The following is a 27,050-nucleotide window of genomic DNA, read 5'->3' as shown; positions in this document are numbered from 1 at the left end:
GTGATAGCTTCCCGTATCAGTGTGGTGTCAAGATCAGAGGCACGTACACATTTTTGTAACCGACTCAGTTATGTTTATTAGATTGACTGTGGTAATGTAGCATGGTTGCATGTCGAGCATGTTTTCACACTTGTGTATTCTCAGCCCAGTTACTATCTTCCACTGTTGAGGGTGGCTGGCATGTGTCCACCAATTCCCCTTCCCAGCGAGATTCTTTTATGAGAGATACGAAGCCACCAAAGCTTGGAGCTTTTCGATCTCACATTTGCTATCAACGTTGCTGGATTTTCTGGTATGTTTAAATTTACGTTCACGTTCTTGATCCTCCGCATCCTATCATTGTCTGAGAGATAGTTTAGGTGTGTGACCCTCGGCTCAACTGGCTGTTGTGTAGATACTACATTTTCAAGCTACTGAGCAAGTAAAAGTTTTTGTTCAGGGGATGAGTGACGCATTCTTGACAGACAACCAAGGTGAATTTTTTGTTTTATCTTTCTGATCCCAAGGTGGTTTCAAAATCCACAACTCTGCTACTTTTATATTAACTTTATTTGTGTAGATTTTTATGAATGAGCGAAAGAAGTATAGAGATCGCACGCATTATCAGAATCAAAGAAATAGTACACACGAACGATGACATGTTTGGCATCTTTAACAACAAAATATGACACTGATATTTGAAAGTACGACTTGCCTAAGTTATAGTCACATGAGAGTGGGTGAGAAATTATATAAAATTAACAGAACATCGCCGACCGGGGTGGCCGAACGGTTCTAGGCGCTACAGTCTGGAACCGCGCGACCGCTACGGTCGCAGGTTCGAATCCTGTCTCGGGCATGGATGTGTGTGATGTCCTTAGGTTAGTTAGGTATAAGTAGTTCTAAGTTCTAGGGGACTGATGACCTCAGAAGTTAAGTCCCATAGTGCTCAGAACCATTTGAACCAACCAACAGAACATCTGAAAAATTCTACGAAGGCTTTAAAGTAAAAGATAAGTCCAAAACAAAATACACGTAATTATAAACACATTCTAACTCCCACAGCGTATAGACTATAGCATTTATTATGTATTATTTTTATGTGTCTTTTATAGGACCGTACTAGATAAGCATTTGCTCGATATCGGTCCCATAAAGTAAAAAATACAAAAACCAAGCAGCTTATTCACTATATACTCTGAAGAGCCAAAGAAATTGATACACCTGCCTAATACCGTACAGAGCCACCGCGAGCACGCGAAGTGCCGCAACAGGACGTGGCATGGACTCGAGTAATGTCTGAAGTAGTGCTGAAGGGAACTGACACCATGAATCCTGCAAGGCTGTCTAGAAATCCGTAATAGGACGAGGCGGTGGAGATCTGTTCTGAACAGCACGTTGCAAGGCATCCCAGATATGCTCAATAATCTTCATGCCTGGAGAGTTTGGTGGCCAGCGTAAGTGTTTAAACTCAGAACAGTGTTCCTGGAGACACTCTATAGCAATTGTGGACTTGTGAGGTGTCGCATTATTCTGCTGGAATTGCACGAGTCCGTCGAAATGCACAATGGACATGAATGGATGCAGGTGGTCAGACAAGATGCTTACGTACATGTCACCTGTCAGAATCGGATCAGACAGGATGCCTACGTGCGTGTCACTACAACTGCACACGCCCCACACCATTACACAGCCTCCACCAGCTTGAACAGTCCTCTGCTGACATGCAGAGTCCATGGATTCATGAGGTTCTCTCTATACCTCCATCTGCTCCATACAATTTGAAACGAGACTCGCCCGACCAGGCAACATGTTTCCAGTCATCACCAGTCCAATGTTGGTATTGACAGGCCCAGGCGAGGTGTAAAGCTTTGTGTCTTGCAGTCATCCAGCATACACGAGTGAGCCTTCGGCTCCGAAAGCCCATATCTATGATGTTTCGTTAAATGGTTCGCAGCTGAAACTTGTTGATGGCCCAGCATTGAAATCTGCAGCAGTTTGCCGAAGGGTTGCACTTATGTCACGTTGAACGATTCTCTTCAGTCGTCGTTGGTCCCGTTCTTGGAGGACCTATTTCCGGCCGCAGCAGAGTCGGAAATTTGATATTTTACCGTATTCCTGATATTCACGGTAAACTCGTGCAATGGTGATACGAGAAAATCCCCACTTAATCACTACCTCGGAAATGCTGTGTCCCACCGCTCGCGCGCCGTCTATAACGCAACGTTCTTGCCACTGTAGTAGCAGTAATTGATCGAACTACTGCGCCAGAAGCTTGTCGTCTTATATAGGCGTTGCCGACCGCAGCGCCGCCTTCTGCCTGTTGACATAACTCTGAATTTGCATTTGCATCCCTATGCCAGTTTCTTTGGAGCTTCAGTGTATATAACAAGAGAAAAAAGTCTTTCATTAATCTGTTACTTAATGTGACAAGACGCTCGCACACTTCTTCTATTATTATTTTAACGAAAATGATATTGCCTAGGAAACCGCACTGAAGACCGATCACATCGTTTTCACATGACTTAATACAGTCCCTTAACTGCTAATCGACTGCCAAGATTGTGAGACGCTCGTGACCGAACTGGGAGCCAAAACGCAATCTTCGAACTTCTATGGCCATAATGGTTGCTCTGTTCCAACAAGTTTGATGATCAGTTTCTGCTTTCTCTCTCTTTCGACGGCAGCCCATAACCGGCTCGGCGTTGTCCACAAGTGCAGACAAACGCGTCTGCTTGCGGTGGCTGACAAGCCCTGACTCGGCCTCCCACGCCCGACATGGTCTCCAGTGTGGTTCGTTACAGAATTATCGCGTTTGATTTCTTACCACCATTTATCTTCTTATCTTTCTTGCACTGAAAATATCTTCATAATGTTGGAAATGTCGACGGTATGTTTTTTGCTTCTTTTTTGAAAACAAACTTCTTCCATTTATTCACAGTAAATACTGTTGACACCTGGAATACCCACTTTACTCTTGTCACTGCTACTCGTAGTCAGTACTGTTCAGTCCTGCCGCAGCCGTCGTCAGTGTTAATTGTACGTTAACAGTGATACACGATAGTGTGCACAGGTTCACTGTTGAAGAATTGACCGATGTGCAAGTCTTCCTCTCAATGTAGTGGATGAGAGGCCCAATGACGCTGTACTTAATTGTTCCCTCGACGACAGCAACTACATCACGGCATTTTTTAGCTTGTTCGCATCTAAGGACTGTTGCTTCCTTCCGTGTTTTGTGTTGTACTTTTTGGTGACTATGTAACACTATAGGAAGATATTATGTAATTTTTTTCTTCTGATTAATTATGCTTTGCATGAAGTGTATTTTCTTTCATATGTGCTCTTTGATATGTTGTACTATGTTTTCTCTTTACTGACTAATTACTTTGGTTGTATTTACACTCCTGGAAATTGAAATAAGAACACAGTGAATTCATTGTCCCAGGAAGGGGAAACTTTATTGACACATTCCTGGGGTCAGATACATCACATGATCACACTGACAGAACCACAGGCCCATAGACACAGGCAACAGAGCATGCACAATGTCGGCACTAGTACAGTGTATATCCACCTTTCACAGCAATGCAGGCTGCTATTCTCCCATGGAGACGATCGTAGAGATGCTGGATGTAGTCCTGTGGAACGGCTTGCCATGCCATTTCCACCTGGCGCCTCAGTTGGACCAGCGTTCGTGCTGGACGTGCAGACCGCGTGAGACGACGCTTCATCCAGTCCCAAACATGCTCAATGGGGGACAGATCCGGAGATCTTGCTGGCCAGGGTAGTTGACTTACACCTTCTAGAGCACGTTGGGTGGCACGGGATACATGCGGACGTGCATTGTTCTGTTGGAACAGCAAGTTCCCTTGCCGGTCTAGGAATGGTAGAACGATGGGTTCGATGACGGTTTGGATGTACCGTGCACTATTCAGTGTCCCCTCGACGATCACCAGTGGTGTACGGCCAGTGTAGGAGATCGCTCCCCACACCATGATGCCGGGTGTTGGCCCTGTGTGCCTCGGTCGTATGCAGTCCTGATTGTGGCGCTCACCTGCACGGCGCCAAACACGCATACGACCATCATTGGCACCAAGGCAGAAGCGACTCTCATCGCTGAAGACGACACGTCTCCATTCGTCCCTCCATTCACGCCTGTCGCGACACCACTGGAGGCGGGCTGCACGATGTTGGGGCGTGAGCGGAAGACGGCCTAACGGTGTGCGGGACCGTAGCCCAGCTTCATGGAGACGGTTGCGAATGGTCCTCGCCGATACCCCAGGAGCAACAGTGTCCCTAATTTGCTGGGAAGTGGCGGTGCGGTCCCCTACGGCACTGCGTAGGATCCTACGGTCTTGGCGTGCATCCGTGCGTCGCTGCGGTCCGGTCCCAGGTCGACGGGCACGTGCACCTTCCGCCGACCACTGGCGACAACATCGATGTACTGTGGAGACCTCACGCCCCACGTGTTGAACAATTCGGCGGTACGTCCACCCGGCCTCCCGCATGCCCACTATACGCCCTCGCTCAAAGTCCGTCAACTGCGCATACGGTTCACGTCCACGCTGTCGCGGCATGCTACCAGTGTTAAAGACTGCGATGGAGCTCCGTATGCCACGGCAAACTGGCTGACACTGACGGCGGCGGTGCACAAATGCTGCGCAGCTAGCGCCATTCGACGGCCAACACCGCGGTTCCTGGTGTGTCCGCTGTGCCGTGCGTGTGATCATTGCTTGTACAGCCCTCTCGCAGTGTCCGGAGCAAGTATGATGGGTCTGACACACCTGTGTCAATGTGTTCTTTTTTCCATTTCCAGGAGTGTAGAAGTGGATGATTTTCGTTAAATAATTTGGTATTGATTCGTTAATATGGATAAATGCAATGTTTGCTTAAAAATGTTTACTTGCTACTTTGTAACTGCTGATCTACACTTAGGGCTCTTAGTTCATGTTATGGTAAAAGATGGAGTGGTTCCCCTCTGAAACGGAAGTTATTTAACGTGCGCAAATTGCGGTTGGTGCGAGTGAAAAGGTGGACATGACAGTCAGTCGGAGACTAGCTACCGTACAATTGGCAGCTAGTGATTGGAAAGTCCACTGTGCCAACTGAGGTTTTTAGTGCTTAGATTTATTACACCAAAGCCTCAGGTGGATGAATGGATTTAATACAATGCTCTGTCAGGAAGTTTTAATTTTGGCGGGAAATTGAATTATGTGTTTCTACAGGTCACCTGGCAGTCCCCCGCCCCCCATTTTCGACGTTTCGCATGATGTCGCGTTATCCTCTTGGAAAATGGGCGGGAATTTCGAATTTTGGAGGGAAATTTGCTCTAAGAGCTTACTCCTGCAGCTGACGGGAGTTAGTACAGGGTTGCCCTCACTAGGGACTGCTCTTGGTGTCATTAAATTCGAATGTTTGCTTAAAAATGTTTACTTGCTACTTTGTAACTGCTGATCTACACTTAGGGCTCTTAGTTCATGTTATGGTAAAAGATGGAGTGGTTCCCCTCTGAAACGGAAGTTATTTAACGTGCGCAAATTGCGGTTGGTGCGAGTGAAAAGGTGGACATGACAGTCAGTCGGAGACTAGCTACCGTACAATTGGCAGCTAGTGATTGGAAAGTCCACTGTGCCAACTGAGGTTTTTAGTGCTTAGATTTATTACACCAAAGCCTCAGGTGGATGAATGGATTTAATACAATGCTCTGTCAGGAAGTTTTAATTTTGGCGGGAAATTGAATTATGTGTTTCTACAGGTCACCTGGCAGTCCCCCGCCCCCCATTTTCGACGTTTCGCATGATGTCGCGTTATCCTCTTGGAAAATGGGCGGGAATTTCGAATTTTGGAGGGAAATTTGCTCTAAGAGCTTACTCCTGCAGCTGACGGGAGTTAGTACAGGGTTGCCCTCACTAGGGACTGCTCTTGGTGTCATTAAATTCGAATATAATTTGTTTAAATTAGTATAAATTTGTTTAAACTTGTTGAAATTTATTTAATTTTGTTGAAATATGTTTAGATTGGTTGAAACTTTTTTAAATTTGTTGTCTACCTACAGAAGTAGTGTCTTAGTGTGGTGTTACCAGCACAAGAGACTGAGACATCAGTGCTTGTTGAGCTGTTGGTGTAGAAGGCGCACGTGTTCAATTAGCGAGATGTTGATGGTAGAGAGGGGGGCTTTAATAGATGTGTTACAGGCACTGATTCAGCTGAGGAGTGCATCCACAGCTCATTGCATGGAGAATGGAAGCGAGCATTAATGCCTGAACATATGAAGAGGAAGAATACAGTCCTGCAAATAAATGCTGTGCATGGAGGTGCATTAAAGGTGCATTACACAATGCATGGAAACATCTGTGTCTGCTAGAACTGTCTGTCATTTCTAAAACCTACACATAAGCTTCCACCCCACAAGAGACAACTGCCGCCGATCTAGCAGGCCAAAGAACTGAGGTAGTTCGCGAGTTCACCGCTAGAGGGCCCCACAATGGGTCACGTGATCGTGCAGTTCAGCCAACACCTGCAGCATGAGCCCCCACTCCGCTGCGTGGAGTCCCCCATCCCCTCTTAGTCAGCCGGGCATGTGGCGAGTGGTGGCCGCCACCTGCTGGGTCACGCTATGCAGTGCAGCTTGTGTTTTGACGTTTGTGCTGGTCCCCCTCCCCTCTCAGTCAGCCAGGCATCTGACCGCCTCCGCTGCTGTACTACCTGCTGCCTGTAAGAACAAAAGATTTACAGACTCCCAGCCCTGCCGGCGCCACGACACAAACACTCGCTGGAACCATTCGTTCTTTCATAGCGGATAACAACAAAGAAACGTACAGCCCTTCAGAGTTTTTTTCACATGCTGGTCTGTCTGAAAATAGGTTCACTCTCAACTGCATAAACAGTGTTGCAACAATGCTGTAAGTGTTTGCTGACACAAACAAACACCACACCTGAGCTGGACGCAGCCACCTGCAGAAGTCTGAGAATGCTTTTGTAACAGGTAACAACGCCAACAAAGTCATCAAGAGCTCCTTAGAAGGGTTAAGATGTTTATCTTTCCCAAAACAACAATGGCGTGGACAAAGACAATTACATTAGTTTAGTTTTTCGTTCCATACATCTGTGCTGAGGAGAGACGTCTACAGACGTTAAAGTAACCTCTGGCATGCCACAGGGGAGTGTTATGGGACAATTGCTTTTCACAATATATATAAATGACCTAGTAGATAGTGTCGGAAGTCCCATGCGGCTTTTTGCGGATGATGCTGTAGTATACAGAGAAGTTGCAGCATTAGAAAATTGTAGCGAAATGCAGGAAAATCTGCAGCGGATAGGCACTTGGTGCAGGGAGTGGCAACTGACCCCTAACATAGACAAATGTAATATATTGCGAATACATAGAAAGAAGGATCCTTTATTGTATGATTATATGATAGCGGAACAAACACTGGTAGCAGTTACTTTTGTAAAATATCTGGAAGTATGCGTGCGGAATGATTTGAAGTGGAACGATCATATAAAATAATTGTTGGTAAAGCGGGTACCAGGTTGAGATTCATTGGGAGAGTCCTTAGAAAATGTAGTCCATCAACAAAGGAAGTGGCTTACAAAACACTCGTTCGACCTATACCTGAGTATTGCTCATCAGTGTGGGATCCGTACCAGTTCGGGTTGACGGAGGAGATAGAGAAGATCCAAAGAAGAGCGGGGCGTTTCGTCACAGGGTTATTTGGTAACCGTGATAGCGTTACGGAGATGTTTAACAAACTCAAGTGGCAGACTCTGCAAGAGAGGCGCTCTGCATCGCGTTGTAGCTTGCTGTCCAGGTTTCGAGAGGGTGCGTTTCTGGATGAGGTATCGAATATATTGCTTCCCCCTACTTATACCTCCCGAGGAGATCACGAATGTAAAATTAGAGAGATTAGAGCGCGCACGGAGGCTTTCAGACAGTCGTTCTTCCCGCGAACCATACGCGACTGGAACAGGAGAGGGAGGTAATGACAGTGGCATGTAAAGTGCCCTCCGCCACACACCATTGGGTGACTTGCGGAGTATAAATGTAGATGCAGATGTAGATCCTCGTGGATGTGGAATTTTTTTTTATGCTGAAATAACAATACCAATAGTATGAATATATACAATACATCATTTGTTTCTATTAAAAAATTCGTCAATGGAGTAGAAGGAGTTGGCCACTAGTAAGTCTTTCAGGCTCCTTTTAAACTGATCTTTATTTGTAACTAAATTTTTTATGTTTGCTGGCAAATTATTGAAGATGAGTGATCCTGAGTAGTGGACCCCTTTTTGAACTAAAGTAAGTGCTTTTAAGTCCTTGTGCAGATAATTTTTGTTCCTGGTATTGTATGTATGAACTGAGCTGTTTGTTGGAAAAAAGAGATATATTACTTAGGACAAATTTCATTTAGGAGTAAATATACTGAGAGGCAGTAGTTAGTATACCCAGTTCTTTGAAGAGGTTTCTACAGGACGTCCGTGAATTTACTCCACAAATAATACGCATTACACGCTTTTGGACTCTGAAAACTTCTGTTTGACTTGAAGAGTTACCCCGAAAATTATACCATACGTCATAATGGAATGAAAGTAGGCAAAGTATGCAAGCTTTTTATGTCGCTGTGTCTGCAACCACTCGAATTGCAAATACAGATTTGTTAAGGCGTTTCTGCAGTTCTGTGGTGTGCTCCTCCCAACAGAATTTATTATCAAGTTGTAATCCCAGGAATTTAAGACTGTCAACCTCTTCTATCTGCTCTTCTTCATACTTTATGCATATGCTGGGTGGAAACCCCTTACAGGTTCTGAATTGCATATAGTGAGTCTTTTCGAAGTTTAATGTCAGTTAGTTGGCATTAAACCATTTATTAATATCCATGAAAATATCATTATCAGATCTTTCTAGAACTACACTCGACATACTATTTATTGCAATACTTGTATCATCTGCAAACAAAACAAATTCTGCTTCTGGCAGTGTAACTGATGAGAGATCATTAATGTACACAAGAAAAAGCAATGGCCCTAAGATGGATCCTTGTGGGACACCATATGTAATTTCTTCCCATTCTGATGATGACTGATGACTTAATTCACTAATCCCTTGCATTGACACCCTTTGTTTCCTTTTAGCGAGGTATGACTTGAACCATTTTGCAGCACTGCCCGTGACACCATAGAATTCTAATTTATTTAAAAGGATGTTGTTGTTCACACAATCGAATGCCTTTGACAAATCACAGAAAATACCTGCTGCCTGTAACTTGTTATTTAATGAATTAAGTACATTTTCACTGTAGGTGTAAATAGCCATCTCGATATCAGAACCCTTCAGAAATCCAAACTGTGTTCTTGATAATATGTCATTTGTGGTCAGATGGTTGAGAAGCTGCCTGTACATTACTTTTCCTAAAATTTTGGGAATGCCGGCAAAAGTGAAATCGGTCTGTAGTTTTATGGTATCTCTTTATCCCCTTTCTAGAATAGAGGCTTAACATCTGCATATTTTTAGACAGTCAGGAAATGTCCCAGTCATAATTGACTGGTTACACAAGTAACTTAGAATTGTATTGAACTCACAAGAACATGCCTTGATTAACTTTGTTGATATTTCATTTTAACCACTAGAATGCTTTGTTTTTAAAGATTTTATTATGGAAGTTATTCCTTTTGGTGAAGTGAGTGACGTATTCATGTACCTGAAGCTATTTGTAAAGGCTAGTTTCAGATATTCAGGGGCATTATTTACTGATCCTGACAAACCCATTCTATCAGTAACGGATATAAAGTACTTGTTAAATACACTCCTGGAAATTGAAATAAGAACACCGTGAATTCATTGTCCCAGGAAGGGGAAACTTTATTGACACATTCCTGGGGTCAGATACATCACATGATCACACTGACAGAACCACAGGCACATAGACACAGGCAACAGAGCATGCACAATGTCGGCACTAGTACAGTGTATATCCACCTTTCGCAGCAATGCAGGCTGCTATTCTCCCATGGAGACGATCGTAGAGATGCTGGATGTAGTCCTGTGGAACGGCTTGCCATGCCATTTCCACCTGGAGCCTCAGTTGGACCAGCGTTCGTGCTGGACGTGCAGACCGCGTGAGACGACGCTTCATCCAGTCCCAAACATGCTCAATGGGGGACAGATCCGGAGATCTTGCTGGCCAGGGTAGTTGACTTACACCTTCTAGAGCACGTTGGGTGGCACGGGATACATGCGGACGTGCATTGTCCTGTTGGAACAGCAAGTTCCCTTGCCGGTCTAGGAATGGTAGAACGATGGGTTCGATGACGGTTTGGATGTACCGTGCACTATTCAGTGTCCCCTCGACGATCACCAGTGGTGTACGGCCAGTGTAGGAGATCGCTCCCCACACCATGATGCCGGGTGTTGGCCCTGTGTGCCTCGGTCGTATGCAGTCCTGATTGTGGCGCTCACCTGCACGGCGCCAAACACGCATACGACCATCATTGGCACCCAGGCAGAAGCGACTCTCATCGCTGAAGACGACACGTCTCCATTCGTCCCTCCATTCACGCCTGTCGCGACACCACTGGAGGCGGGCTGCACGATGTTGGGGCGTGAGCGGAAGACGGCCTAACGGTGTGCGGGACCGTAGCCCAGCTTCATGGAGACGGTTGCGAATGGTCCTCGCCGATACCCCAGGAGCAACAGTGTCCCTAATTTGCTGGGAAGTGGCGGTGCGGTCCCCTACGGCACTGCGTAGGATCCTACGGTCTTGGCGTGCATCCGTGCGTCGCTGCGGTCCGGTCCCAGGTCGACGGGCACGTGCACCTTCCGCCGACCACTGGCGACAACATCGATGTACTGTGGAGACCTCACGCCCCACGTGTTGAGCAATTCGGCGGTACGTCCACCCGGCCTCCCGCATGCCCACTATACGCCCTCGCTCAAAGTCCGTCAACTGCACATGTGGTTCACGTCCACGCTGTCGCGGCATGCTACCAGTGTTAAAGACTGCGATGGAGCTCCGTATGCCACGGCAAACTGGCTGACACTGACGGCGGCGGTGCACAAATGCTGCGCAGCTAGCGCCATTCGACGGCCAACACCGCGGTTCCTGGTGTGTCCGCTGTGCCGTGCGTGTGATCATTGCTTGTACAGCCCTCTCGCAGTGTCCGGAGCAAGTATGGTGGGTCTGACACACCGGTGTCAATGTGTTCTTTTTTCCATTTCCAGGACTGTAGATTTGCCACACTATGCCCATCGGTTACTAATGTGTCATCTACCCTTAGTGCTATTTGCTCCTGTTCCTTTCTGGTTCTACCAGTCTCCTCTTTCACTATTTCCCATATAGTTTTTATTTTGTTCCCTGACATTGGTATCTTCTTCTCGTAGTGCATTTGTTTAGATGTTTGGATTGCTTTTTTTAATATTTTACAGTATTCCTTGTATTTAGCTAAATCATCAGCATTGGAGGTATTCTTGGTCGAGAGATACATTTTCCTTTTTGTTTTGCAGGAAATCTTTATTCCTTATGTAATCCATGGTTTTATTATAGACTTCTGTTTAATTTGAGTAAGTTTTAGAGGAAAACAGTTTTCCAACATGGTACTGACATTGTTCATGAATGTGTTATATTTTTCATTCGTGTCATGAGCACTATAAACATTTTCCAGTTCATACCTTTGAGCAGTTTTCTAAAACATTCAATTTTTGCTTGATTGACTACTCTCCTGTACTCAGATTTAGCAGTCTTGATAATCTGCTTAGCATTTACATCTAAAACAAGGAGCTGCATGTCATGATCTGATAGTCCATTTATAACAGGTTTTATGATATGATTTTGTTCCTTTGATTTGTCTACAAAAATGTTATCAATGGCTGTCCTTGAGGATTTAGCGATCCTAGTTGGAAAGTGTACAGTGTGAGTTAGATTGAAAGACAACATTACTAACTGCAGTGAATGTTTACTGGAAGATTCTAATGTGCTATCACATGCAGGTGTTCAGTTCGTAGAAATGTTGAACAAAGCTATTCACATATGGGCCTTTCCCAAAACAGGAACGACGTAAACAAAGGCAATGCACTGCTAGAGAACACACGCAGGTGTTCTTAACAACAGTGGACAAAGCTATTCGCATACAGGCCTTTCCCAAAACAGAACCAACATAAACAAAAGGCGATGTGATGCTAGGGAACACGTGCAGGTGTTCAAAACAGCGTTGAACAAAGAGATCCTTCAAAGCTCTTCCCCAAAATAGAAACAGGACCACCTGCACGAAGAAGGTAGCAAGTAGACAGTCGTTACGCTTCATAATATCGAAAAACGTTTCGAGACTTATTGAAGCATTGAAAGACTATGAAAGGCATCTATTAAACACGCTAGACATTTAACTCCAGCTCTAAAGAGTTTGAAACATATAACACTCCAGTACAAAAGTTATAACTATGCATTTCGATAAATTTTTTCCCAGAATCTTGCTAGGTGCGCAGCAGAACGAGAGAATAATAATTTACAGTGAGCTGTATTTTTCCCTCTAGCGTTCACAACTCTATTATTCTGTTGCACTTATCATTCTAAAACTCAAGTAACATGATATTCACCTTTGAGAAACATTTCCAGACTTAACAAGATTGAAAGACATCTATTAAACCCATCAGATACTTAACTCCAGCTTGAAGACTTCGAAACATAACACTTTAATTCAAATGTGTGCACATGCAGTTATAACTGTACATTTCGAGAAATTCGATGTAAAATTTTTCCCGCATCATGGCAGAATAATTTACTAAACTTTCAGCGGTCATATAAGCAGTCGATTCCATCGATAGTGCTACTTGAAATTTGATCTTTTCCACTGTACACCTTTCTTAAATAGTAAATTTCTCCATTTAATCATCTGAAGACTTCGTAAATCATTTGCTTCAGCGTTTACGAATTTAAGCTAAATGTAAGAAACACTAGGTAAAACAGTCAAAGCTAGTGTTAATACCAGCAACTCAGAATTTCTGGTATATAACATTAACTATGGAAAATCACGAAGCTTGCAGACTTTGAGGGAGTTGCAATATCTCATCAACCGCATGATAAGTGTTGAAAATATTCTCGCATCCAGCAAGGCCGTAAAAAATACTCGCTTCCTTCACGGAGCTGCGAATCCAACTATTTGCCAGAATATTTCTAGAGTGTTCAGATAATCTGAGCTCTAATTGCTTTCTCTGCAGCTGAAACTTCTGATGGAAATATCTGCTGAATGCACTGAGCTGGTAATACAATGTGGTTAATTTATGGTATACACATAATGACTCCAGATGCAGAGGCTGAATTCAGTATCATCCAGGATGTATTCGAAATAGTATCATTACTCATAGTATGAATTCTATATCTGTAAATCCGTAAATCAGAGACTCAGGTCTCTTCAGGGTTTTGGATTCATCTGGCTAGTTCAGGTTCCAGTCGCCAGGGATGCTAGTGGGCTCATCCCATCCCACCCAAGAAACTCAGAACCCATTGGTTAGCATCTTGGTGACATGGGCTGAGGCTCGGCATCCTGTTTAAACCCCAGCATACTTATGTTCTCCCTCATTCTGATACAGTCAGCCAGTCTGTCTGTCTTCATTTCGTTGTCTTATTCAGCCATATAATGAAAGATCTTCAGTGCACAACAGCAGTGAGGGGAAGCGCCCTTGCCTGAACGAGGTCCGACATAAGTTATTACATTCGTATGAGTGTTAAATGAAACCCCATTTAGAATACAGAACTACTCTGTGCATGCGTGAAAGTGAATTTGTTTTCTCTCCTTATTTCAGCATTCGTTGCTGAGATGCTGGGCGCGCTGGATGATGCACTGTGAAGGGAGAATCCGACTCCATCAGCTCAAAAACGTGAGTATGAAATTTGTTTTCTCTTTCTGTAATATCTTAAGTGTCTGATAATACCATAATATAACGTATACTTCATTGTTGGTGTTGTAGGGTATCAGGAGAATGTGCACTGCAGCCCTCTAATTGGAGGATGGTGTTGTTTGCCAGGAGGAGGAGCAGCCATCTCTCCTGAGTAAGATTCGATTCAGTCGATGTGTAAATACATTTTTGTGCGCCTACGTTTTCTCTAATTCTAATCTTTTTTTTCCACAGGTGATTTGAATCGGATCGATTTTTTAAATGCGCACTTTCAGCGCAAGGCTGAGGCAGTGATAGCCCAGGAATGGGCATTTATTGATGCACAATTTGTGGTAGATGCGGACTTCGATACCGAATTACAAAACGAAGGGCAGACTGTTGTGACTTAGCCGTGGTCTGGGAACGAAGAAGGTGACTATTATTACAGTTTTCATACTCTTATTATTATTATCATTCATACTTCCATATCAATCTATTTTTAATTATTTAAACATGCTCTACAATGCGATGCTCATTATTTTTTTCACAGAGGTGAAGCCTCAGATGGCCGTAGCGGGTGTGGCAGGAGTCGGGGTGCGGCGAACTGTCATTAGAGGCCCACTATGACGAGTGGAGCCGTGCGTCGCACCAATAACTGCAAAGCTATTGGCTGAGGTTCAACCCACCTGGACCTGTGCATCACGGAGTCAGCCATAGCTGGGTCCCCACCCCTTTTCGCCCCACCGTTGGTCGTCCATGGGGGTGGGTAGCAGCAACAGACAACTGCCGACACCTCTGCAATTGGTGGTTGCCTGGCTAATTCTGGGGTGAGCTCACATCCTCGTCCCAGCATTATTCGTTACGCTCTGCCTGCAGCTAGTCCCGGCTGTTCCAACTGGCCAGACTGTGGTGCCTCACCCTTGGCTCCACCCACCCACCACCACCACCAGGTACTACACAGCCGTAATCATGTCACACCTAGGCGTGTGACACTGCCAACCACCTCGCCAGCTCAGTCATTCACTGGGTGGACAACACAATCTAGTAGTAGTAGTATTAGTAATAATATTAATGATAGTGAACCCATGGCTAGTGGTAGCGCTCTCTCCTGTACTGATAGTGACAGACATCAGATTCGCGGCGTCATGGTCCCTCTAGAATACTGGTTGCTAGGGCCTTTGAGGGATGTATCTCATTTAATGGAATAGAGAATCCGGCTGGGGGGTATCGTGACCCAGCAGATTTCTAGAAGCGTGCCTCCCAGTGTTAGAGGCAGAGCTCCTGAAAGCCCTAGACAATCTGAGATATAATGCCGTTAAATGTAATGGAGTGCTCTGCTGCGAATTGACCCCCCCCTCCCCCCCTCCCCCCCCCCTCCCCCCCGTCCTCAACAGCAGGATTCTGCTGAAGAGAAAACTTTACATTACATCTGGAGTGATAACGGCGTTATATCTCGGAGGACATCAATCACCAAGTGGTATCATGAATCCACATTGGGTGCTATACTGGTCCAGTTTTCCGAGATGGAGGTAAGAGGGTCAGCTAAAGCACTCAGCCAAATACCACACCTCAACATCCATATTCATGTCTATGATCTGTTAAATGGAGGGTCCAGTTATATCGACCTCCCGGAGGATATTAAGAATAATCATACTTGCATTAATGTTCAAAATGAAAAAGATAACACTTGTTTTGCACAGTCAATCCTGTCTTGTGAAAGAAAAATTAAACAGAATCCAGAGCGCGCATCTAGATACATAATAGATCTTAACATTTGTGGATGTTATAACTTTGACAGTATCGAGTTCCCCATAAAGATTCAGTACATACCAAAATTTGAGGCTCAAAATTCTGGAATATCAGTTCACGTTTATGGCTTGAAGAAGAAGCAGAAAAGCGAGCCAGACGAGCTGGACAAGCATACTATAGTTGGACTACTCCATTTTTCGAAATATGCAGATGAGCATGATCTTCATGTAAACATGCTCCTCTTCTCTGATGGTGATAATCAGCATTATGTTTGGATCAAAGACATGTCCCACCTCCTTTGCAGCCATTTGTCGAAAACGAAACAAAAAAACTTTCTCTTTAGGTGTCTAAATAACTTTTCAGAAGAAAAGTATTTCAAAAGGCATCTGGAGGACTGTGAATCTGAAGAACGAGTACGTGTTGTTATGCCTACAGAAGAAAATAAGTTCATTAAATTCAAGAATGCTCACCATCAGGGACGATATCCATTTGTTGTATACACAGACTTCGAATGTCTCCTTGCCCATATCACCTGCTGTGAAGGGAACCTCTTAGCCTCACATACCACCTTCATGCAAAACCATGCACCGTATGTGACAGTGTATCAAATTGCATGTTCCTATGGTTCAAGTCTTAACCGCTATGAATCTTATGTCAGGAATAATCCTGCACTTTGGTTGCTCACTGAGCTTGAGAAACTCTCATTGGATGTTGACAGGCGTTACAGCACCAACGGCCCTATGACCGAATTGGAAGAGGATAAAAAAAACATACAATGATGCAGTTAACTGTCATATTTCTGGGCTGCCGTTTGACAGAAAAGCTGAAACCCTCATAGAGATCATTGTCATCTTACGGGGAAGTTCCACGGCGCAGCTCACAATGCATGCACAGAACTCTACCTCGAGAGGATATGCATATCACCCAATCTACTTACCCCAACAATGAAAAGTTTCAGCTTGTATCTAGGAAAGGAGTTTTCCCTTATGAGTATCTGGATAGTAAGGCAAAACTCGACGAAACCAGGCTGCCCAACATTTCTCATTTACCAGTACTCTCACAGGCAATGTCATAACTAGTGCAGATTATGAGCATGCCGTGAATGTCTGGCGGGAATTCAGCATTCCAAGTTTGGGTGAATAAGCCAGACTATACAAGGACACTGACGTGCACTTGCTTGCGGAGTCGGCCGTTGTGGCCAAGCGGTTCTAGGCACTTCAGTCTGGAACCACACGACCGCTATGACCGCAGGTTCGAATCCTGCCTCGGGCATGGATGTGTGTGATGTCCTTAGGTTGGTTAGGTTTAACTAGTTCTAACTTCTAGGGGACTGATGACTTCAGATGTTAAGTCCCCTAGTGCTCAGAGCCATTTGCACCATTTTTTGCTTGCGGTTGTTTTTGAAACGTTCTGGAGTGTATTTATGACCATGTACTCTCTGGTGGACCCCACCTTTTATTACATGGCACATGGCTTGTCTTGGGACGCAATGCTCAAGAAAACGAGGCGCAGCATCGAACTTTTGACTGATGCTGATATGCTTCTTTTCTTTGAGTGCGGGATCTGTGGAGGACTTTGCCAGTGTGTACATAGACACACCAAGGTAAATAATCTAAGTATGGGTGTGAAGTTTAACGCATCTCTTGATTCGAGCTATATTTTAAATTAGGATGTAAATAATTTATACAGGCACGCCATGATGCAGCCACTGCTGATTGGTGGGTTTCAATAAGTGCCCGAAAACGAATTAGAGGGATTAGGTGGAAATATATTGGATCTGGCGCCTGATTCTGGTGTAGGGTATGTGGTGGAGGCAGACCTCATACACCCTGATAGTCTACAGGACAAGCGACTTGCCGTTATGTCCAGAGCAATAAGTTCCGCAAGGAAGCACTATCCCTAAACTGATGACCAATATTGGACACAAGCAGAGGTATGTAATTCATTATCGTAACCTCCAGCAGTGTCTCAGCTTAGGGATGGAGCTGTGTAAAATCACAAGGGCTACCTCCTTCAATCAGTCCCCCTGGATGAAGGAGTATCTGAATTAAATACCGGAAAGGGGGCAGTCGCGACTAGTGATTTCGAAAAATGCTTTTACAAACTAATGAATAATTCAGTTTTCGGTAAAACCATGCAGGTTGTGAGAAATGAATGCGGTATTTTGATTAGGACCAAATCGTATGGGCATTGGCGCGTAAGAAAGTGCATCACCATATCGAATTTTAAGCTGGTCACAATTTCCAGTGAGAACTTTGTTGCTGTGGAGATGTTGAAGGATTCAGTAGAGTTTATGAAACGAATCTATTTGGGTAAGTGTACACTGGACATCTCCAAGATCCACATGTACCGATTCCACTATGAGTTTCCTAAAACTCATTTCGTGGAGCCAAAGTTACTTTATACGGATACGGATTGCGTCATCTACTTTGTGAAGAACTGCAATCCATATGAAGTAATTAGCTGTCACAGTAATGAATTCGACACATCGGGATATGCAGCCAGTAATCCTTACGGTATTGTTCCTCAGAACAATAAGGTTATCGGATTAATGAAAGATGAGGTGGGTGGATTGCCGATTGTGAAGTTCGTGGGTCTAAGATCCAAAATGTATGCATATCGTACTATAGATGGAGCCACCCAGAGGCAGACTAAGGGTGTGCGATGTGCAGCATCATGTGTCCTCACGGTCGAAGACAACTTGCAGTGCCTATACGTGGCGTTCGCGGTACTCTGCCACAATCGCCGCATTTGGTACAGCAAACTAGTATTCCATCATGAGGTCATGAGGTGTACACTGTGCTGCAATCTAAAGTCGGATTGTCGCCTCATGACGGTAAAAGAGCCATTTGTGATTATGGGATGGAAACCCTCCCGTACTAACACCATTTACTTGAAGTGCAAGAGGGGGTGGGGGATTCCGACGATGTGAATGAGAGAGAGTGACTGGCTGAGTGAGAGCTTGTACCTAATAGTAAGGCTCTTTTATCATAGTTTAAATATTGTATGTGTGATGTATGGTGTGCCTGAATGTGAGAGTGCTTATGTGCATCTGTTTGTATGCTTGTGAGTGCATTTGAGTGTGGATATCTGTGTAAATATGTATGCCTGTGTGTGAATATATATATATATATATGCTGGGAAAAAATTAAAAAAATTAAAACATGTGCAATGTATATAAAAGATTTAAGAAATTGAACCAAAATCATCAAAAAAATGTAAATGACCGTGTGTGAGTGGATGAGTGCATTTGCAAATAGATTAGTTTTTAAGTTTCACCTATCGCTGACTATCCAAGTCATACTAGTTTTAAATGTGTGTTCCACCCAGTTCATTTTAGTGCAGCTGTATTATTCGTATTATTAAATTATTTCAGCTGCTTGAGGTGGAAAATGTTTAGAGCCACCCAGTTCAAAGCATAATTTAAGTTTTCTGTTTGGGAGGAATTTCACTAGTAATAGTACTAGTGTTACAGAAACTAAACCTCTGCAATGGCTGTAACCAGTACTGCAACGTACAGCATAATTTTTTCAATCATTACTATTATTTTTAAAAATAATCAAGTTTAAATAAAAGACCTATGTGTTTAAAAGCAGCATTTCTTCGTGTTCTGAAAAACAATAAGATTTGTGGATCTAAAGCTGTATTACTACTGTGAGTATTTATGTGTGAATAAAAAATTGTTATTCGTTACCATACGTCTATGTTGTTATTTCACAAATCCCTACCCTTACAAATGAAGATAAACGCTGTGGAAGATGCACAAGATATTAGTTAAAGCACGAGGGAGGTGATGTTTAAGCTGGAGGAAAACAAAATATATGTAATGATTGCGTGGGATTTCGCCGATTGTGATGCACATACAGGTTTTTGGGAACAGGTTCGTCGTGATCGTGTCCACTTCCAAAGACATGCTGCAAACATAGCTGAAATTTTATCTCCTGTGCTTTAACAAAGCCACAGGCATAGGATCTGGGCAAAGCTACGTGCTATCTAAGCAGAAGCTAGATAGAAAGAAAAACACAGATTGTTAGGTAAAAAATTCATTTATTTTTTATTAATCCAACTTAAAAGTAATTTTACATTTTCATAAGCATACACAACACTATTTTCACACATCTTCTTATGGATAGCAGGGCACCCGTAGAATTCCAGGTCTTGCATAGTTGCAAACTTGAAGATTCGCTGCATCCATGCGATCATCTCTCCGCTTTTGACGAAGATGATGGTCTCAAGATGTTCGAATATTCGAAGTGACGTAATCATTTCTTTATAAGGTATACCAGGATCGTCCCAGTGGAGTTCATAAAAGAAACATGTTAACCACTGTGCACTTGTCCTTGTTTTAATGCACTTCAAATCCTTGAAAAGTTTCGGCGATGCAACGCTTGCTGCGAATGTTTCTATTATTCCATCACTTTGTGTGAAGGCTATTACTGCACAGTCTTTAAGTATGAATTGCTTGCGTTCGTTGTAATAGAACCCTTGAATTTCAGCTATGATACTTATACCCTGGGGTAACATCGTAAACTGTGTTTGAGCTAGCAGAGCAGCATCTGTTAATTTATACAACTCGCTGCATAACACCTGTGAGTGGACAGTAGTTGACAAAACGATCATGCAGAACTAGAGCACATGCTGCAATGTGATCTGGGAAATTTGTTGAAGATTCAAATTCAAAATTCAATCTGTACGTCTACCGGTCCTGATTTAATTATCTCATTCTGTTTTGAGCAATCAATCACGATTATTGGTGCCAGCTTCTTGATATTCTGTGGACTGAGTAGATATCCCTCATTTTCAACTCCTTCATAGTAAGATGCACGGAATCTTGCATACGTGTCTAATGCTAGACTGTGTACATTGCTGTCCCATTGTAGAAGTAAATTCTCGTATGGATAGTATTCCTAATTCAAGTAGACTCTGGCGTTAGTTAACTCGCAGTTGTCAAATTTACTTGAGTCTTCTGATACATTCCCTCGCATTTGAGTTTGAAATGAGAGTATGATGAATCAAGGTGCCTCCAATTGAACTGATGTTTTAATAGCCCACGTATGTGTTGATGCTGTAGGTAAGACAGGGTATTAAAAAAGTTCCCATGATCGAAAAGTTAGAAAGTTAGAAAGTGCCAGCATTCAGAACTTTTAAAAATTTCAAGCATTCCTCGTCAGCAACACTGATGTGGGGCATTTTCCATACTACACTATTAATCTGGATTTCGACTTCCTCTGCCTCTGCTTGAGTGTATGAATTGGCATCACTTGCACTCCGCACCAAAATAAGTTCCTGTTTGGCTTTCATAATAATTCGTTGCATGTCCTCAAAGTAACTCACAAGAGGCACGCAAGCAGTGAATCAATTGTACCCGACATCTGGCACGTCTATGAACCACTCCGCATTTTCCAAGCTGTTCGTATAGGAGGTTGAGGCTGAAACATATGTCTTAAGAGTTCATGCTAGCCCAGCATTACATGTGCGGTCGATTTCTATTCCATTAAGTTCATAATGGATCTCTTGAAACAGGAATGCTAGAGTATTACATGTCAGCTTCGAGAGTGCTACCGCAGTGTCATCAGTTTTCTTAAATGTGCAGTCCAGATAAAGCGTCCTGGTGCTGAAAAAAATCCTAATTTCATCATTTTTGTTAAATGTGGTTGAAGCGTAGGGCTGATGTGAGTGGAATTCATGACGTATAATTCGATCATCATGCTCCACTGACTGCGTTACATTGGGTGATGTCATCGTGAGGCTTTAGACCAATTGAAATAAGGAACTCGTAATTAAGGTGTGTTACCACCTTGCACTTCTGTGGCACACTGACTGACTGTGAGCTCTGCGTGCTAGCCTTACCCATATCTTGTCTTAGATGCAGACATACAATGGTTTCTTCACCCTAAAGTCGACAAGTCGATTATTCTGATCCACAATACGTAGCTCCAGGTAGTCCATTGTCTGAACTGTCACTGGGAGGTATATCGCGTTTGTCGGGGTGTGAACTATCTTATTCCCAGTTCTAACTGAAGGCAAAAATCCGTAAATAGAGTGAATCAACTTATCGTTGAGACATGAGTTTGTAGCTATATTACACTCAACGTGGATTGTGTTGACTGGTAGTACGTCCACAGCCTGATCTGATGCGTAAAATTTACTGGAATCCTTCACCAAAACACAGTCTTTCGAAAAACCTAGCTGTGAACGTATTGAATCTTTCTGCCTAAAGTCGATCGTCACATTCTCTGTTCGTATTTCACTGAATGCCCTGTACGTTACACACCATCTAAGCCGTCTAATATTCTCTGCCGTAACTGATACTTGGGTTTAAATCGTGTTTTGGAGAATATGTTGACATGCTCGGAGCGGACTTCATCAATGTCTATTAGCAGAGCCATGAGAACATCTATCTTGCCACAGTTGGAGGGACCTACAATTATAGCTCGAATGCTGTCAGGAAGGAGCACTCGATTCTTCTTAGTCTTCTTCTCCGGATTTTGATCATCGCAGGACCAGTCTCCTACAACAAAGTCGTTGTGGCGGGGGTGATTCACACAGCCTGCCATGATACCTACTGTGTTAGGTCCTGGCGAGCAATAGGCTTTTAAAAAATATGCCCATAAACGTGCATAATCACATGTGACATTTTATGCAGGGTCACTTTGTCTAGAGAAATAACACAAACACAAATTTGGGACACTAAATATATTTGTTCATTCACGATTGACAGTTATACATAGCATTATCACCATAAAAAAAAATCACTTGCTTCTTTTTTAAACGGCGCAGCAGCAGTGCAGTATTTGGAAAATAGCTGCTTCTTATATCCCTCAAATTCTGCACAAACATCACGCAATGTTATCGGTGTATTGCAGTAGTCTGGTATTCCACAAGTAAATTTAATTTCGACGTTTTCCACACCTATTCGACGAACAGCACTGCGCTTATACAGATACTAAAACAGTGAGCTATACCGTCTATGTGAATGCTGCATGTGCGAAGCCAGTTCATGATATCAATTTATATATCTTGAACATAAGGGAGCCATCTATTTAGTCTTTCCATCATAGAAGTTATAGCTGAGTGCAGATTGAACAAATTATCAACTGTTGAGTGTTGCATGTAAATACTCTGCCTGTTGGTACTTTTAACTCTTAGTGTAGCATCGTTATACATTGATAACATACAGTTAGGCCTCTACAGTAGATGTCCTGGTAGGATCGAGATGGAAGATATTCTGTAGTCATTTGCCTCTTGATCTAAGCTTTTGCGTGATGGAGTTCATCCCACTCATAGTCTGAAAAACGCACTTTAATATTTTTTTACACATTTTCGAACACTAACACAGCTGACACGTCACTGTCTTGTGAAACTTCAATTCCTAGATGAAGACATTTTCAACCGCTAGTTGTTAAGGCATAGCATGAGGTGAATAGTAAAGGTGTCAGTGCACTGGGGGTGAGTAGCTTCTCATCCACAACATCCATACCAGCGCAGTTAGCCATCCGTTCTTACACTGATTCTGGAATGTCTCTTGGCTTGGTTAATGGACGGTGCATACGATGGAGCCCAGTATGATGTTGCACCCTCGACAGTATCGAGTGGCACAGGCAATAGAGTCTCTTTATACTGATCCAGCATGCTGAGAAAGTGCATTAGATGATCCTCCATGGCAGAGACCGTAACCATCAATGCCTCGGGTGCGGATCACTGAGGGTTGGAACCTGCTGACCCTGACAAGCTGAAGCTTGCCGCCACCATGGGGATGGGACCCGATGGGATGGAACTTGCTGGTCCTGGCAGGTTGGATCTTGACAACATGTGTGCTGATCCCAACAAGCTGGAGGGCGACTCTATGGATACATCCGGTGGAGAGAGAAGAATAATCATCAGCATCATATGTTGCTGCTACGGAACTAATAATAATAAAAAAATGGTTCAAATAGCTCTGAGCACTATGGTACTTAACTTCTGAGGTCATCAGTCCCCTAGAACTTAGAACTACTTAAACCTAACTAACCTAGGGACATCACACACATCCATGCCCGAGGCAGGATTCGAACCTGCGACCGTAACGGTCGCGCTGTTCCAGACTGTAGCGCATAGAACCGCTCGTCCACTTCGGCCGGCTAATAATAATAACAATAATAATAATAGAGCACAGTAGGTACTTACTTTTCTGCTGCTTCCTCCCCCTGTTGTGCTGGGCTGACTGGCGCTTCATCATCCTGGGTGACTGACTGACTGTCGGTGTTAGATTTGTTAGGTTAGGTTAGGTTAGGTTAGGTTAGGTTAGGTTAGGTTGACTGACTGACTGTCGGTGTTAGATTTTTAACAGCTGCTGGGCTCTCCCTATACAGGGTGTTACAAAAAGGTACGGCCAAACTTTCAGGAAACATTCCTCACACAAAAATAAAGAAAAGATGTTACGTGGACATATGTCCGGAAACGCTTAATTTCCATGTTAGAGCTCATTTTAGTTTCGTCAGTATGTACTGTACTTCCTCAATTCACCGCCAGTTGGCCCAATTGAAGGAAGGTAATGTTGACTTCGGTGCTTGTGTTGACATGCGACTCATTGCTCTACAGTACTAGCATTAAGCACATCAGTACGTAGCATCAACAGGTTAGTGTTCATCACGAACGTGGTTTTGCAGCCAGTGCAATGTTTACAAATGCGGAGTTGGCAGATGCCCATTTGATGTATGGATTAGCATGGGGCAATAGCCGTGGCGCGGAACGTTTGTATCGAGACAGATTTCCAGAATGAAGGTGTCCCGACAGGAAGACGTTCGAAGCAATTGATCGGTGTCTTAGGGAGCACGGAACATTCCAGCCTATGACTCGCAACTGGGGAAGACCTAGAACGATGTGGACACCTGCAATCGACGAGGCAATTCTTCGTGCAGTTGACGATAACCCTAATGCCAGCATCAGAGAAGTTGCTGCTGTACTAAGGAACGTTGACCACGTCACTGTATGGAGAGTGATACGGGAGAACCAGTTGTTTCCGTACCATGTACAGCGTGTGCAGGCACTATCAGCAGCTGATTGGCCTCCATGGGTACACTCCTGCGAATGGTTCACCCAACAATGTGTCAATCCTCATTTTAGTGCAAATGTTCTCTTTACGGATGAGGCTTCATTCCAACATGATCAAATTGTAAATTTTCACAATCAACATGTGTGGGCTGACGAGAATCCGCACGCAGTTGTGCAATCACGTCATCAACACAGATTTTCTGTGAACGTTTGGGCAGGCATTGTTGGTGATGTCTTGATTGGGCCCCATGTTCTTCCACCTACGCTCAATGGAGCACGTTATCATGATTTCGTGCGGGATACTCTACCTGTGCTGCTAGAACATGTGCCTTTACAAGTACGACACAACATGTGGTTCATGCACGATGGAGTTCCTGCACATTTCAGTCGAAGTGTTGGTACGCTTCTCAACAACAGATTCGGTGACCGATGGAGTGGTAGAGGCGGACCAATTCCATGGCCTCCACGCTCTCATGACCTCAACCCTCTTCACTTTCATTTATGGGGGCATTTGAAAGCTCTTGTCTACGCAACCCCGGTACCAAATGTAGAGACTCTTCGTGCTCGTATTGTGGATGGCTGTGATACAATACGCCATTCTGCAGGGCTGCATCAGCGCATCAGGGATTCCATGCGACGGGGGGTGGATGCATGTATCCTCGCTAACGGAGGACATTTTGAGCATATCCTGTAACAAAGTGTTTGAAGTCACGTTGGTACGTTCTGTTGCTGTGTGTTTCCATTCCATGATTAATGTGATTTGAAGAGAAGTAAAAAAATGAGCTCTAACATGGAAAGTAAGCGTTTCTGGACACATGTCCACATAACATATTTTCTTCCTTTGTGTGTGAGGAATGTGTCCTGAAAGTTTGGTCGTACCTTTTTGTAACACCCTGTATACACCATGCCTATGTCGTCATGATGCTGTGCTCCTGTTGGCTGAACTGCACGATCATGTGAACTATTGTGGCGCCGTCTAGCTGTGAACTCGAGAACTATCTCAGTTCTTTGGTCTGTTGGATTGGAGGCAGTTGTCTCTTCTGGGGTGGGAGCATATATGTAGGTTTTAGAAATGACAGACAGTTTCAGCAGAAACAGATGTTTCCCTGCATTGTGTAATCCATCTTTAATGCATCTCAATGCAAAGCATTTATTTGCAGGACCGTATTCTTCCTCTTCATACATTCAAGCATTAATGCTCACTTCCATTCTACATGTTGGAGGCTATGGGTGCAGTCCTCAGCTGTATGCTTGCAGGCAACATGGCTGTTAAACTCCTCCTGGTCAGACACCAATAGCTCTTTGATGGAACACATTCTGCACAGGCACAAGGATGGGTTGGTGGAGGGGAACTGGATGGGGATGAGCAGTTGCTCATCAATGGTATATATCGCGTATACGAATATGGTTCCACTGATGCGAATTGACATCAACTGCCCGCCTCTTCTGTTTTGGGAGAGTGCATACTTCTTGTGGAATATCTTGGCAGTTTGTGCATGCGCATGAGCATGTATCGGTTACGACATGCATCTTGACTCCATCCCTCTGCATTGACACAATTAGCTGATCTGAATTCTTCGCTTCTTTCTCCTACACTCTTCCATTATCATAGTCTTCCATTCCTCATGTAGCTACAGTCCTCCTTCGAATGTGCAAATGTACGAGGTGCATTCAAGTTCTAAGGCCTCCGATTTTTTTTCTCCGGACTGGAAAGAGATAGAAACATGCGCATTGTTTTAAAATGAGGCCGTGTTCATTGACAATACATCCCAGAGATGGCAGCACCGTACGGCAGATGGAATTTTACCGCCAGCGGCGAGAATGAGAACTGTTTTAAATACTTAAAATGGCGACGTTTTCCTTACTTGAACAGCATGCAATCATTCGTTTTCTGAATTTGCGTGGTGTGAAACCAATTGAAATTCATCGACAGTTGAAGGAGACATGTGGTGATGGAGTTATGGATGTGTCGAAAGTGCGTTCGTGGGTGCGACAGTTTAATAAAGGCAGAACATCGTGTGACAACAAATCGAAACAACCTCGGGCTCGCACAAGCCGATCTGACGACATGATCGAGAAAGTGGAGAGAATTGTTTTGAGGGATCGCCAAATGACTGTTGAACAGAGTTGGCATTTCTGTGGGTTCTGTGCACACAATGCTGCATGACGACGACCTGAAAATGCGAAAAGTGTCATCCAGGTGGGTGCCACGAATGCTGACGGACGACCACATGGCTGCCTGTGTGGCATGTTGCCAAGCAATGTTGACGCACAACGACAGCATGAATGGGACTCTCTTTTCGTCGGTTGTGACAATGGATGAGACGTGGATGCCATTTTTCAATCCAGAAACAAAGCGCCAGTCAGCTCAATGGAAGCACACAGATTCACCGCCACCAAAAAAAATTTCGGGTAACCGCCAGTG

This window comes from Schistocerca piceifrons, chromosome 1 (assembly GCF_021461385.2).
Source record: "Schistocerca piceifrons isolate TAMUIC-IGC-003096 chromosome 1, iqSchPice1.1, whole genome shotgun sequence".
In the NCBI taxonomy this organism is placed as follows: Eukaryota; Metazoa; Arthropoda; class Insecta; order Orthoptera; family Acrididae; genus Schistocerca; species Schistocerca piceifrons.
This window is presented reverse-complemented; position numbering follows the sequence as displayed.